The sequence below is a fragment of the Erpetoichthys calabaricus genome, chromosome 17 (genome assembly GCF_900747795.2).
Source record: "Erpetoichthys calabaricus chromosome 17, fErpCal1.3, whole genome shotgun sequence".
Taxonomy (NCBI): Eukaryota; Metazoa; Chordata; class Cladistia; order Polypteriformes; family Polypteridae; genus Erpetoichthys; species Erpetoichthys calabaricus.
Window position 1 is genome coordinate 48,856,972 of NC_041410.2, and position 15,563 is coordinate 48,872,534.

General features: G+C 39.5%; 1 protein-coding gene across 1 annotated transcript in view; it reads left to right on the forward strand.

Moving 5' to 3' along the window:
* dis3l (DIS3 like exosome 3'-5' exoribonuclease) overlaps nucleotides 1-15,563 on the forward strand; it is a 111,138-nt gene that overhangs the window by 24,305 nt on the left and 71,270 nt on the right. The window lies entirely within an intron of this gene.

A 15,563-nucleotide genomic window follows, 5' to 3' on the forward strand; every position in this document is an offset into this window, starting at 1 on the left:
TAATAAAATCCTGGTCGGGGCCCTCGTGGTCTTAAAAGTTTCACTTTACATTGTAAAGGTTTTGCTGTTAATTCCATTGTTAGAGATGCAAAGCTGACATAAGTGCTCAATTCTTGCTCTTTGCTTCATGACAAATTAGTCTGCCCATAATAGATGTGGATAAGGAGGAAAAAGCTTGTCTGTAGTTTCCCCTCATTAAGCAGCATTGCTGATAAACTGGGTTATAATGTAGATTGTATAGATTGTAGACAGGCTAGAGTTTAATTTTTCAAGCTCCACACCACCTAGAAAAGGTTTTGGCTGCAAATTAAGTACACCTTGTCAGACCAGTGACCTGTTGTGGTTTTCACCACATAGTGTAGGATAAAGCCAACTAAGAAAAATCAGTAGATAACTAACTGGTTTTGAATTCTAGCCTAGCAAGGAGTTGAGGCATTTTCTTTATATCCATGTTGATTTTCTTCAGGTACTCTAGTTTTCATGCAAACCCACTGGACAGTCAAATGATATCTGACTGTATGTTTTTAGCCTGTATTTATAACTAAATATGCAAGTCCTTGAATGTGCCCTTACAATTGACTGGTGTCCCTAATATCCTACTTTGTGTCAGATAGTATGGGATAGGCTCAAACTTCTCTTCTGTGACTTTGCAACATAACAGCAAACCTTGCAAAGTGGATGAATAATTCAGATTTTTACAGTCAAGATCTTGCCCTGCTTCTCGGGTTTAGAGTGCTCTGTTCAAATGAAAAGTACAACTGAGCCAGGTGTACATGATGAATACCTCCGCATATAGCTTTGTATCCTTGCGAAGAAAAGAGCAGGTAGTGTTCATTTGTCAGTCACTTTGTATAATAATTGTGACAGAGCACACACTTAAACTTTTTGTTTTTGTTTATATTATGCATGAAAGTTTAAAGAAATCAATGTAAATACATTAGAAGAGAGAGATACTTTATTAATCCCCAAGGGGAAATTCACATACTCCAGCAGCAGCATACTGATAAAAACAATATTAATTAAAGAGTGATAAAAATGCAGTTCAAGTTAAAAAATGCAAGGTGGAGAGTGCAAGGCAGGTATAACAGTCAATAACTTTGTATAATGTTAACGTTTACCCAAGGGGGTGGAATTGAAGAGTCGCATAGTGTAGGGGAGGAAACGATCTCCTCAGTCTGTCAGTGGAGCAGGACAGTGACAGCAGTCTGTCGCTGAAGCTGCTCCTCTGTCTGGAGATGATACTGTTCAGTGGATGCAGTGGATTCTCCATGATTGACAGGAGCCTGCTCAGCGCCCGTCGCTCTGCCACAGATGTCAAACTGTCCAGCTCCGTGCCTACAGTAGAGCCTGCCTTCCTCACCAGTTTGTCCAGGCGTGAGGTGTCCCTCTTCTTTATGCTGCCTCGCCAGCACACCACCGCGTAGAAGAGGGCGCTTGCCACAACCGCCTGATAGAACATCTGCAGCATCTTATTGCAGATGTTGAAGGACGCCAGCCTTCTAAGGAAGTATAGTCGGCTCTGTCCTCTCTTGCACAGAATATCAGTATTGACAGTCCAGTCCAATTTATCATTTAGTTGCACTCCCAGGTATTTATAGGTCTGCACTCTATGCACACAGTCACCTCTGATGTTCACAGGGAGTCCGTGAGGGGCCTGGGCCTCCTAAAATCCACCACCAGCTCCTTGGGTTTGCTGGTGTTCAGTTGTAGGTGGTTTGAGTTGCACCATTTAACAAAGTCCTTGATTAGGTTCCTATACTCCTCCTGCCCACTCCTGATGCAGCCCACAACAGAAATGCAAGAGCTTACAGAAGACAATTGTAACTGTAATATGTAATAGATTTGTAATGCAAATTGACAAACAGTATGTTGTGTAATGAAGCTTTTAGAATAGTGAGACTGTCAGGATAGGAAAATCCTGGGTGTCAGGCAGGTAAATAAAGAGTTGGCAGTGTGGGTGTAGGCAAATAGGAATACAGTAGAAGTCAGTCTGGTACAATAGACAAGTTATACAGGGCGCAGAGCTCTATACTTCCACTGGCTGAAAAACTGCTGACTGATTTGATGCATTTTAAAAGCTCTGGAGAGTGCAGAAACTTGTTTTTGCTTACAGCTCGTTTTCATCTATAGTCCCATTAATGAGACGTGTTTCCATTCTCCTAGGAGCTGGGGGTCGCTGAGGAGCAAGATGCTGCTAATTGTTCCTCACGTTGGCCTTGGTTCTTAATTTGATGGACTTGACAGTCTAGGATTAGAATGGTAGCTGACTAGCATCCCTGCAGGTTATGGTGACATTCACACTGGCTGCAGGGTAAATATTAGAGGTCAAACTTTTTTTTTTTCTTCTTCCATACTTAATAAGTTGAGCATTTCTCTCCATCTTCTGTTTCGAGTTATGGTTAATTTATAAACTTATTAGAGTACATGGAAGCCCACTCTGTCGCCAGTAGAGTTGAGTTCTGTGTTGAATGGCAATATCTTTCTTGGCTGATTACTCCGTTGAAATCACCAGTATCTATCATGACCTCTCCTTTTGCTTTTTCTTGTATTTAGACATAATGTTTGTTGTAAAAGCTTTGATCATGAACAAAGCAATGTGACAACTGCAAGAAAGCATCTTCTGAAATGGCATTCTCTGGAAAGGTTTTTGTTATAGTCCTGCAATCCACCATTCTTATTTTTTTTTTAGTAGCTAGATAGATCGATAGATAGATACTTTATTAATCTTAAGGGGAAATTCACATACTCCAGCAGCAGCATACTGATACAAAAAACAATATTAAATTAAAGATTGATAACAATGCAGGTAAAAACAGACAATAACTTTGTATAATGTTAACGTTTACCTCCCCGGGTGAAATTGAAGAGTCGCATAGTTTGGGGGAGGAACGATCTTCTCAGTCTGTCAGTGGAGCAGGACAGTGACAGCAGTCTGTCGCTGAAGCTGCTCTTCTGTCTGGAGATGACACTGTTTAGTGGATGCAGTGGATTCTCCATAATTGATAGGAGCCTGCTAAGCGCCCGTCGCTCTACCACAGATTTCAAGCTGTCCAGCTCCATGCCAACAATAGCTAGGTTTCTGAAGAGCAAACAAAACGTGTAGGAAAGTATTTAACCACTCTGAGTAAAGTGTACTGTTAAATGAAAAAATTGATGAAATGTGATGCAAAAACAGTAATTTAACACATTGCAGAATACTTAGTGGGAAGAGTTGTTATAAACTGCAGAACATGTTCTTTCTGGAGTCCAGATAGGAAAAAAGAATACAACTGACATCAGGATTGGGTGTAAGAAAATCAAAATTATTTTTCTAATTTTTTGTGTACTTACCACTCTCTAATTTTTACGTGTAAGAACCTCTGGTATTTTGTAGAAAAATCCTCAGTCAACTGTCATTAGATTTTGGCCCTGTACAATGGCTGTATCAGTGAAATAGTAGATGACTATAAAAAGTGCTGGAAAACTTAAAAAGATATAAAGGTTCACCAGTTTTACTACTTTCTATTGAAACTTTAGTTTCAATACAGGATCACAGGTGAACAAAACATAACCTAGCCACATTTAGTGAACTGCATGAATGTCCCTTAAAAAAGCCACCAGTTTATCACATGATACATTTAACAATAAACCCACACTCATTCATAGTGACAATATAGTACACTCAAATAAGTTAAGCTGCATGCCAGTAGTACATGGGGAGAAACTGGGGAGAATGTGCAAATTCCACACCAAAATTGCTTCAGCTGAAATTTAAAGGAGTTATTGTGGAGCTTAGAGAATACACTGCAGAGCGCCTTGTCAGATATAAATAGACTGCATCATTTAAAAAGGCCACACACTAAGTGATGGTGACAGATACGTTAGATAATCATTTTGAAACCTCTTGACAACACCAATTAGGGGTTGGACATACTACTTGATAGAAGTGTACTCTATGTAAAATTTGGTATTGAAAAGAATCAAATCTAAATTTGATGCTAAGAAATCTTTAGTCTGTCATTGACTTGTTAGAACGATATGATCTTCTATTTCATGCCAGTCTTTCTCTTAGCACAGGTACACATATAGGGAACAAAAATTAAAAGATGTGGGACTTTAATTTTTCATTGTTGATGAGGTGTAACTTTTGACCTGCTGTGGTGTTCTATTTTTGTACAAGCCATCAGTAATGCAAGCCATTGTAAATAAAGATCATAAAACAGAAATTAAACAAAAAGCAGATTCCTGATAGTAGCAGCAATAAAATAGACCATAAAATGTCTTGCCTTAGTTGCCAGTTTATTAGGTGCAGGTTGGTCTTTCATGTGCCCTCAGGATACCCTGAATTTGCTGTAAAATTGATAAAATATATCAAAGTATGTCAAACGGGCATTAGTCTGTAGCCTGTGTCAGCTCAGTGTGTCACAAAATATTTGCAAATTAATTGGTAATGGATTTCCTCTCTATCTTGATACAAACACTCAACTGTATTAACAACTGCTGACTAGTGCCACAGTTCTGAGTATTAGACCGGTTGCTGATATAATCAACGAGGCTGAAAAAGACAATCCAGACTTACAAATTGTTGTTTTGGGTAGTTTTAACCATGTCACTTTTAGCCAGGTGCTTCCTAAATATCAACCACAAATAAAATGCCCTGCTAGAAATGGAAATATTCTAAATTAATGCTTTGCAGCTGTTAAGGATGCTTCTCATGCCTTCTCTCATGTTCCCCTTGGTAATTCTGACCATTCTATGATTCACTTTATTCCTGTTTACAAACATAAGCTGAAAACTGTAAAGTCAGTAAAAAGAATAGTTAGAAGGTGGACCAGCAAGGCAGTAGAGGTGCTTTAGGACTGCTTTGCTTATACAGACTGGAGTGCCTTCAAAGCTGCCACCTCCAATATTCACGAATACACTAATGCTGTAACTTCATATACTAGTTTTTGTGAAGATCTTTGCATTCCAACAATAACAATTGTGAAGTTTAGCAGTGATAAGGCTTGGCTCACCCTAGTGACTGCACCAATATAAAGAGTGTGCTTTCAGGTCTGGAAATCCTGAGGAATACAGAAAAGCCAAGTATATCTTGGTATAAAAAAAAACAAAACACAACAAATGTACTCGGATAATCTGCAGGAACAGTTGTCTGCAAATGACAGCACATCAGTCTGGAAAGGCCTTAAACAGGTCACTAACTACAAGAAACAAGCATCAAACCGTTCTGCTGATCTCAGTCTGGCTAATCAGTTAAATCAGTTTTATAGTCGCTTTGAAAGACAATGGGACATAAATCCACCTGATGGTCTCACTGTTACTACTCTACTCTCCTATTCTTCTCCATTTCCCTCTCCTGTCATTACTGCAAACATATATACTTTTTTAAAACCACGCTTATATTAAATTAAAAAGTGTACTAAAAAGTAAAAAATAAGTCTCTCCTACATCACTTGTAAAATAAAAGCATGGGCGCCCACGCTTTTATTTTACAAGTGATGTAGGAGGGACTTATTTTTTACTTTTTAGTAAACTTTTTAAACAGACTACGAATGCCGTGAAAATATATATAGGGGCATCGCCTCTGGCGCTGACGTCCGAGGTTCGATTCCCGAGAGGGAGTGCAGTGGAGTGTGTACACCTGATGAGCCCAGAATGAGGGCGAAACACGTGTCGTGTACTCTTTGCATTTATTCGACAGTAAACTATTTTCAACCATTCTATGACCTGCTCCTCACAAACTGAGGGCACCGTGGCGGATGTTAGCAGATTGCTGGCCAACCACAAGCGTTACCTGGTAGGTAACTACCCATACAATCAGATTGTGACACAGACTACGAATGCCGTGAATATATATATATATATATATATATATATATATATATATATATATATTATAATATTCAACTTTTTAGTCTTGGGTTTGTTTTAGTATAATTTTGTACAGTAATCCCTCACCTATAGCGGGGGTTACGTTCCAGAGCCCCCCGCGATAGGTGAAAATCCGCGAAGTAGAGACCTATATTTATTTTATTATTTATACATATTTTAAGGCTTTATAAACCCTTCCCACACTCTTATAAACCTTTCTCACTCTCTTGTTAACCTTTCCCACGCTCTTATAAACACTTCCTATGCTCTTAAACACTTTCTACATTCTTAAACACCTCAGACCAACACTGCACACTGCACGCAGCGATCAGATGTCAATGTGTCTGCACTCGCTTTGTGAAGGGGGGCAGCTGAACTCACGCTGAGCAGAAATGGACTTAGTGCTGCTTCTGCCAAAATGCCTGCTTGTCGCTCTGCGCGTTCGGAAGGAGGAGTGTGTGTGTGTGTGTGTGTGTGTGGGGGTGTGTGAGAGCTGAACGCACCTTCGCTCAAACCCCCCCTCCCCGGAAGCGCAGTACGCTCCTGCCACTTCGCATTGTCAAGGGGGTGGGGAGCTGAATGAACGCTAAGGAGAAGTGGACTTTGTGCTGGCTTTGTGCTGCTTGTCGCTCTGCGTGTCAATAATTTTAAGCCTGTACATCACCAATTTTCCTGTCTCACTGTCTTGTCTTGCGTGAAGTTAAAATGTTTTATAATAGTGAGATGTTACTCATATCCTTAGCCCGACATCCACATATCATATGTGTTAACAAAGTGTGTTTTATAAGTTTACATGTGTTTAAAGCATGTGGGATGGGTATTTTAAGGCTAAAAACTATAAAAATGTTTATTTATATGGTCTTTCTATATCGCGGATTTTCTCCTGTTGCTGATGGGTCTGGAACATAACTTCAGCGATAGGCGGGCAATCACTTGTATTTAAAAACCCGCGAAGTCGTGTGAACTGCGAAGTAGCGAGGGATTACTGTAATCCAAAATTTGAACACTTTAATATTTCTGTCCGTTACTAACGCCATCTATTGGTGAAATCTTTAACTATTCTTCATATGAAAATTTCATTTCTTAACATGGATTCATTGATCAATTAGTGAAACTGATTATTGATTCATGTATTGTCATCGGAAGTGAGTAAGTGTGCAAAATTTCAAGTCATTTGGACAATAGGAAGTGGGTTAAATATCGATTTACAAGATTTGTACCAGACAACAAATAGGCGAAGTTAAAGCAAGCGTGGTAATAATAAAAATCATCTTCAACTTATTCAAAAAGCAAAATATCAAAAAAGCTGCAGGCCCGGACATTATTTCCCCTTCCATATTCGGGCACTGTGCAGATAAGTTGTCTTACAGTATTTGCAGACATTTTCAACCAATCTTTGGATCTGTGCATTGTTCCTGCCTGCTTCAAAACTGCCACCATCATTCCAGTAGCGAATAAATGAAAGGTCACAGGCCTAAATGACTATAGACCAGTAGCTTTAACCTTTGTGGTAATGAAGACCTTAGAACGCCTTATTCTGAATTACGTCAATAATGCTACAAAAGATTTCCTGGACCCATTTCATTTGCATACAGAGCCAAAAGGTCTGTGGATGATGCAGTGAATTTAGGTTTGAGCTTTATTTACCAACACCTTGATAAGCCAGGGACATATGTGAGGATCTTGTTTGTGGACTTTAGCTCTACTTTCAGTACAATCATCCCAGAGCTCCTAGCTCAGTTCAAACTGCGTAGTTCAATCATCCATGGATCAGACTTTCTTACAGATAGGGAACAGTATGTACTGGTGCACCACATGGATGTATCATTTCCCCACTACTCTTCTCATTTTACAAAATTACTCTACCTCTGGTGATTCGTCTATCAAACTTCTTAAATTTGCAGATAACATAACAGTATTAGGCCTCATTGCAAACAATGATGAGTCCACATACTGTACAGATGAGGTGGAAAATCTAACATTGTGGTACAGCCATAATAATTTGGATCTTAACATTTCAAAAACAGTTTTTTTTTTTTTTTTGTTCTTTATTTCGCCTTATACAATTTGTTGTATTAGGAATTTGTTAGTTTTCGCATACTGATATAATCACCGAGGATGATCAAAAATTTCAGAAAACTGTCACCTACTCATGTATCACATGCTATAAATGGCTCAGCTGTTAAAACTTACGTGGGACAACAATATTGCATGTATTATTAAGAAAGCCCATCAGAGAATGTTCTTTTTGTATCAGCTGAGGAAATTCAATCTCAAAAACCGGGCTGGACAAAATTATTGGCACTCTCAACTTAATATTTGGTTGCACGCCCTTTGGAAAAAATAACTGAAATCAAGTGCTTCCTGTAACCATCAACAAGCTTGTTACACCTGTCAACTGGAATTTCCGACCACTCTTCTTTTGCATACTGCTCAAAGGTCTCTCAGATTTGAAGGGTGCCTTCTCCCAACAGCAATTTTGAGATCTCTCCATAAGTATTCAATCAGATTTAGATCCGGACTCATTGCTGGCCACTTCAGAACTCTCCAGCACTTTGTCTTCATCCATTTCTGGGTGCTTTTAGAGGTATGTTTGGGGTCGTTGTCCTGCTGGAACACCCATGACCTCTGACGCAGACCCAGCTTTCTGACACTGGGCCCTACATTGCGCCCCAATATCTTTTGATAGTCTTCAGATTTCATTATGACTTGCACACAGTCAAGGCATCCAGTGCCAGAGGCAGCAAAACATCCCCAAAACATCTTAGAACCTCCACCATGTTTGACTGTAGGTGCTATGTTCTTCGTAGGCCTCATTCCATTTTCTATAAACAGTAGAATGATGAGCTTTACCAAAAAGCTCTACCTTGGTCTCATCTGTCCACAAGACGTTCACCCAGAAGGATTTTGGCTTCCTCAAGTACATTTTGGCAAACTCCAGTCTGGCTTTTTTATGTTTCTGTGTCGTCAGTGGGGTCCTCCTGGCTCTCCTGCCATAGCGTTTCATTTCGTTCAGATGTTGACGGATAGTTTGAGCTGACACTGTTGCACCCTGAGTCTGCAGAACAGCCTGAATATGTTTTGAAATTGATTGGGGCTGTTTATCCACCATTGGGACTATCCTTCATTGCAGTCTTTTATCGATTTTTCTCTTCCGTCTACGTCCAGGGAGATTAGCTACAGTGCCATGTGTTATGAACTTCTTGATTATGTTACGCACAGTGGACAAAGGAACATGAAGATCTCTGGAGATGAACTTGTAGCCTTGAGATTGTTGATATTTTTCCACAATTTTTGTTCTCAAGTCCTCAGACAATTCTCTGCTCTTCTTTCTGTTCTCCATGCTTAGTGTGGCACACTCGGGCACACAACAGAAAGGTTGAGTCAACTTTTCTCCATTTTAACTGGCTTCAGGTGTGATTGCTACATTGCCAACACCTGTTTCTTGCCACAGGTGAGTTCAAACGAGCATCATATGCTTGAAAAAAAACGATTTACCCACAGTTTTGAAAAGGTGCCAATAATTTTGTCCGGCCCATTTTTGGAGTTCTGTGTGACAAGATGTCAGATTTGGCTTTTTTCTGTTTTTTTGTGTTGTTCCAATGCACATAAAGGAAATAAACGTGTATACAAAAACATTTGTAATTGCAACAATTTTCTGGGAGAAATGGTGCATTTTCTGGGAAAATTCCAGGGGTGCCGATAATTTCGGCCATGATTGTGATATATTTATAATATATATACACAGTACACCCCCCAAAATTCACGGGGGTTACGTTCCTAGAGCACTTGCGAATTGTGAAAAACCGCAAATTTGGATGTGGTTTAAAAAAATGCCTATTTTATAGTTTAAACCCTAAATATGCCCCCAAAACACTTCAATTTAATTTCAAACTCAGCTTAATACATTATCTAAAAATAAAGAATGTGAAGGTAAACCTGTATACTGTACTGCTATGTCTCCCGCAGTGCTAGAATGTAAAATTCCGATGTTACCGCTATATGTAGTGTAATTCATGCAAGTGCGTTTTAATTGCCAGAAGCCTTAGAAGGTGCAGGACGTTTTGGCGGCATCTTGGGGCTTTAACCCTTAAGGTGCCACATATTTGGGGGTTAATGCATCCCTGGACGCCAAATACTTTTTTGCTGCACTTTTTAAGTAAACGTCACAATTCACAAAGAAAAAGTGAAATTTTAATGGAACACATTTTTTTCATGCAAAGAGCATAACAATTACTGCAACACTGATCATTTTACACACTGCTAATGAACTGTAAAAACAATTTAAAAAAAACTACTGGAACAATATGTACAAGGTGCAACTGATGCCATGGGTGAAATTCAGTAAATCACCGAGCCAACTGTGCTTGAACTGGCTGCACTGAAGCACACAGAGGTAAACGCTGACACTGTCAGGCTAGTCTAGTGCAGCGGCTGAATCCCAGAGACAGTGAGGCTGCAGGGTGTCACGCTTGGGTCACAGAATTGCACAAACACAGGAGATTGTAGAGACAGGAACTTTATTCAAACACTTAAAAACAAACATGTCTCTTTCAGAAGTAAAATGCTCAGTATGCAGTTAGTTCTCGATTAAAGAATAGGCAAACATCATAGGGGAGCACAACAAGAGCGGGACCCCCAACAGGAGCAGAGGATGTCTGGGGGAGGAGAGAGAAACAAAGCAATCGGCCAAAAAGGACAGATGCTGTTCAGGCTTTTAAGTAAGTATAGCGGCGCGCAAGAAGCATATCACGCGACAGAGCAGCCACAAGTAAACCCAGCAAGTAAGGGAGCAATGTGAATGTAGTCTGTCAGCGTTTTTTAAGAGGGGTTTTTTGAGAGGCGTCCATGTCTTCTGTTCAGCCCCCCCCTGCTCACAAGGGGCTGGCAGTGGTCATGAGCTGGCTGCTCAATGAATGTACGGCACTGACTGATCAGCTCCTGCATGCTCGCAAATGGCACTGGGAAACAACTATAGCCGGTTGTGGCGGTTTAAGGGTTAAGAGGAACAAAACAGAAAACACAAGAACACTCAGCTGGAGATGCATCACAGTCAATCAGCAGCAAGGAGAAATGAATAACGCTGTAGCGGTCCGGTGTCACTAAGATTCACACTGTCAAGAAGACGGCAATTTATTTATTTTTATGGTGGAGATTCCAGGGACGCACCCATCCTTGGCCCGACCCACACGCATTCACAAACAGAGGCAAAAACAAAGCAAACCGGTAATCAAACAGCAAATAAAGAATGTAATGAAAACAAATTAAATAAATGAAAACAACGATGCCACCCCTGTTCCCCTTACGCCGATTACACCTTAAATATAACAAAGCACAAACAAAACACACATAGTAAATCATGAAAAACAGCAACGGATGAAATGTAATGATGAAAATAGATAGTCCAGAGATCCTCATATTGAATGGGAATGTAAAGATAGTCCTACCGCTAGTTCCTGAAATGGTGAAGACGGGTGGACGGGTTCAGGAGTGCTCCTTTCTTTGCAGGATGGCCATGAATCCACTTACAGTCCTCGTGTACACAGGCAGACGGCAGACAATTCACACACCAATCACGAAACGATCCAGGACAAAACGAATAAGTACAGGTAACCCAACAGAAGGTAGACAGACAGGAACTTGAAACACAAATTACAAAAACTTTTTTTTTTGCTTTTGGTCACTGGCCCCCTTTTTAAAAAGCCGTGCTGACATCGTTTGACCCCAACAGCCCCAGCACCCTCAGCAGAAGACCGATCAGAGCCACTGCAGGGACTGCTGGGAGTTGCAGTTTCAAATTCTATTGGCTACTTTCACCATCCCAAGCCGCGTTTTCTTCAACAGTTGCTTCCTGTTCTCTCTACAGTACAGTATTGCCACGAAAAAAGCCATAAAAATTGCGGAGGATATTTGCAGTTTCCGCTAACAATTATTAAATAGGTTCTAAGGAAAAATCCGCGAGTGACTGAGGCCACTTACCCTGAAACACGACTTCGCAGGGGTCTACTGTGCATGTGTGTGTGTGTGTGTGTGTGTGTGTGTGTATATATATATATATATATATATATATATATATATATATATATATATATATAATAAACTAGCAAAATACCCGCGCTTCGCAGCGGAGAAGTAGTGTGTTAAAGAGGTTATGTAAACATATATACATATATACATATCTACATATACATATCTACATATACACATCTACATATACATATATATATATATATATATATATATATATATATATACACATACATACATAGTGCGTTGTAACACGGGCTGTGATTGTTACATGGGAGGGAGACGACAAATCACAGCTTCCCGCTTTCTAATCGGGCCTGTGATTGGTGCTTTGACGGATGCCCAGATCCCACAGTATCTCCCCTTAGGAGAGGCGTTAGGCAAGTGTAATTGAATAGCGGTGCTGCAAGTTTAGCTTTACACCTGTTTTTAAGGCTTATTGACTGAAAGGGGCTTTCATGAAAAAAGTTAGGGATTTGCTACAGGATACACCCTCCACAAGTTAAGGAAGTAAAAATAAAGGTATATATTTCTGTTTTATTTAAACCTTTTAAGTTTGTATGCGGGCGGTATGGTGGCGCAGTGAAAGGTGCCAGTTAGGAGACCCGGGTTCGCTTCCCTGCGTGGAGTTTGAATGTTCTCCCCGTGTCTGTCTGGGTTTCCTCCGGGTACTCCGGTTTCCTCCCACAGTCCAAAGACATGCAGGTTAGGTGCATTGGCGATTCTAAATTGTCCGTGGTGTGTGTGCCCTGCAGTGGGCTGGCACCTTGCCCGGGGTTTGTTTCCTGCCTTGTGCCCTGTGTTGGCAGGGATTGGCTCCTGTATTTAGGACATAGCGGGTTGGATAATGGATGGATGGACATTTGTATGCATAGCCCCATTTGCCCGTGTTCGTTTTTTTTTCTTTCTTCAGTAATATTTCAGCAAACCCGGAGCTTGTCAGTTCAAATCCTGGTACTGACACCACTGTGTGACCCTGAGGAAGCCACATCGCCTGCCTGTGCTGCAAAAAACAAAAGTAATGTAACAAATTGTACCTCAGATGTTGCAAGTTGCAGGAATAAAGGCATAAGTCAAATAGATAAATATGTATTATACACATAGGAACTATTAATTTATTTTCAGTTAAGTCATCTGCAGCAAACCTTTATAAATGAGGGTTTCTCATTTTTAGATAGTGCAAACTGTTTCTTCTTCATTGAGGTTTTCTCTTGGAGAGCTTTTTTCATTTCATTGAAAATTAAAGCAGCAGCTGCCAAAATATGTAGCTTTCTTATTAATTTTTCAACATTGTGTAAAATAACTTTATAAAGTAACATAAAAGGTTTAAATACTGGCTATCCTTTTACACTAAAATATTACTAAAGAGATACAAAAAAAGTAAAATGCATATATTGTTTTTCTTTAAGGAGATTAAATATTACTGAAGAAAGAAAAAAAAAAAAACTAAAACAGCCAAATGGGGCTATGCATACGAACTTAAAAGGTTTAAATAAAACAGAAATATATACCTTTATTTTTACCTCCTAAACTTGTGGAGGGTGTATCCTGTAGCAAAGCCCTAACTTTTTTCGTGAAAGCCCGTTTCAGTCAATAAGTCTTAAAAACAGGTGTAAAGATATTGACAACAAGCTACGCAAACCCACCAAGACATGGAATCATTTAAATCAAGTATCATTACATCTTCCTTTCTTAAAGAGAAGTAAGGCAGTACTTATAAGCTTACATATACATATATATATATATATATATATATCTATATCTATATCTATATCTATATTAAGGATCAGTTTTTTTGTGAAGCAGCCTTAACACAGCTTTTCCGCTGTTTTATAAACGAACGCCAAGGAAGGAGCCTTTTTATTAAATCCAAGGGTTCTTCGCTTTTTTTTTTTTATTCGTTTATTACGATTGTTATAGTTCTGTTTGTATACCACGTTGTCAGTTCAGCACTCCGGTTGTAATATGACCAAGCCGTGCAAGCACACTCTTGAGAATGCAACGTATAGTTGTACAGGAGAAAAGCAATCTTGCCTGAAATCAATGGCAACCTTTTGTAGGTCTATGAACTTAATTTAAACTTTAGGTTTACACGGTGCTTTCTTTCCGAAGTACCTACACTCATGAATATGTCTGTATGCGTCAGTCGCTCAAATCCCCGTGCTTCGCACCGGCGAAGTACTGCTTTTAAATTTTTATTAAGAAGAAAAGAAAACCTTTTTAAATTGAGAGAAAATATACTAATAACAATTTGTTAAGGATCTGTTTTTTTGTGAAGCTGCCTTTACTCGAGTGATCACTTCGAGCTGACTTGCTGGCTAACCATAAGCGTTACCTGGTAGGTAACCACCCATACAATCAGATTGTGAATCAGACTACGAATGCCGTGAATGTAATTACCCCGATGTACATGCTGTCAAATAAACGAACCACACGCCGTGGTGCAATTTTAGGGGCTTCGCCTCTAGCACTGACGTCCGAGGTTCGATTCCCGTAAGGGAGTGAAGTGAGCGCTTTGCACCGGCGAAGTACTGCTTTTATATTTTTATTAAGAAGAAAAGAAAACCTTTTTAAATTAAGTCTTAAAAAGAGCTGTAAAGATATTGACAATAAGCTACGCAAACCCACCAAGACATGCAATCGTTTAAATCAAGGCGCGAGTCGAAAAACACCATCCCATACTATTAGTTAACGATTAACACATTTCTATATGTATTGTTAGCATACAATACAACTGATAATATGTTGTGCTTATTTATCTGGTGTACCGACATTTTTGCTTGTTTAACGGCTGAAATCCAACGTGGTTTGTGCCCTTCAGAATGAAAACAGTTAGCATTTACCTTTTCAATAAAAAGCGAGCTTTTAAGCCTGAGAAATCACCCCGTAAATGCACACGTTTAATTGCACGTGTTAATATGTATGCTTACACATACTTAAAAGGTTTAAATAAAGCAGAAATATATACCTTTTATTTTTACTTCCTTAACTTGTGGAGGGTGTATCCTGTAGCAAAGCCCTAACTTTTTTCGTGAAAGCCCGTTTCAGTCAATAAGTTTTAAAAACAGGTGTAAAGATATTGACAATAAGCTACGCAAACCCACCAAGACATGGAATCATTTAAATCAAGGCACGAGTCGAAAAACACCATCCCATACTATTAGTTAACGATTAACACATTTCTATATGTATTGTAAGCATACAATACAACTGATAATATGTTGCGCTTATTTATCTGGTGTACCGACATTTTTGCGAGTTTAACGACTGAAATATAACGTGGTTTGTGCCCTTCAGAATGAAAACAGTTAGCATTTACCTTTTTAATAAAAGGAGAGCTTTTAAGCCTGAGAAATCACCCCGTAAATGCACACGTTTAATTGCACATGTGTTAATATGTATGCTTACACAGTATTAAAAGACACTCAACAACGTCATTTACCTTTGTTCCCGCGTTTGATAAAAGGCGAGCATTTAAGCCTGAGAAATCACCCCGTAAATGCACACGTTTAATTGCACGTGTGTTAATATGTATGCTTACACAGTATTAAAAGACACTCAAAAATTAACGTCATTTATCTTCGTTCCCGTGTTTGACTCGTGCTGTAAATCTCTTCCTTGTTTTTAGTTCACGTGATTACGTAGGAGGCGTGGTGACGCGATACGTGACTCCGCCTCCTCCATTA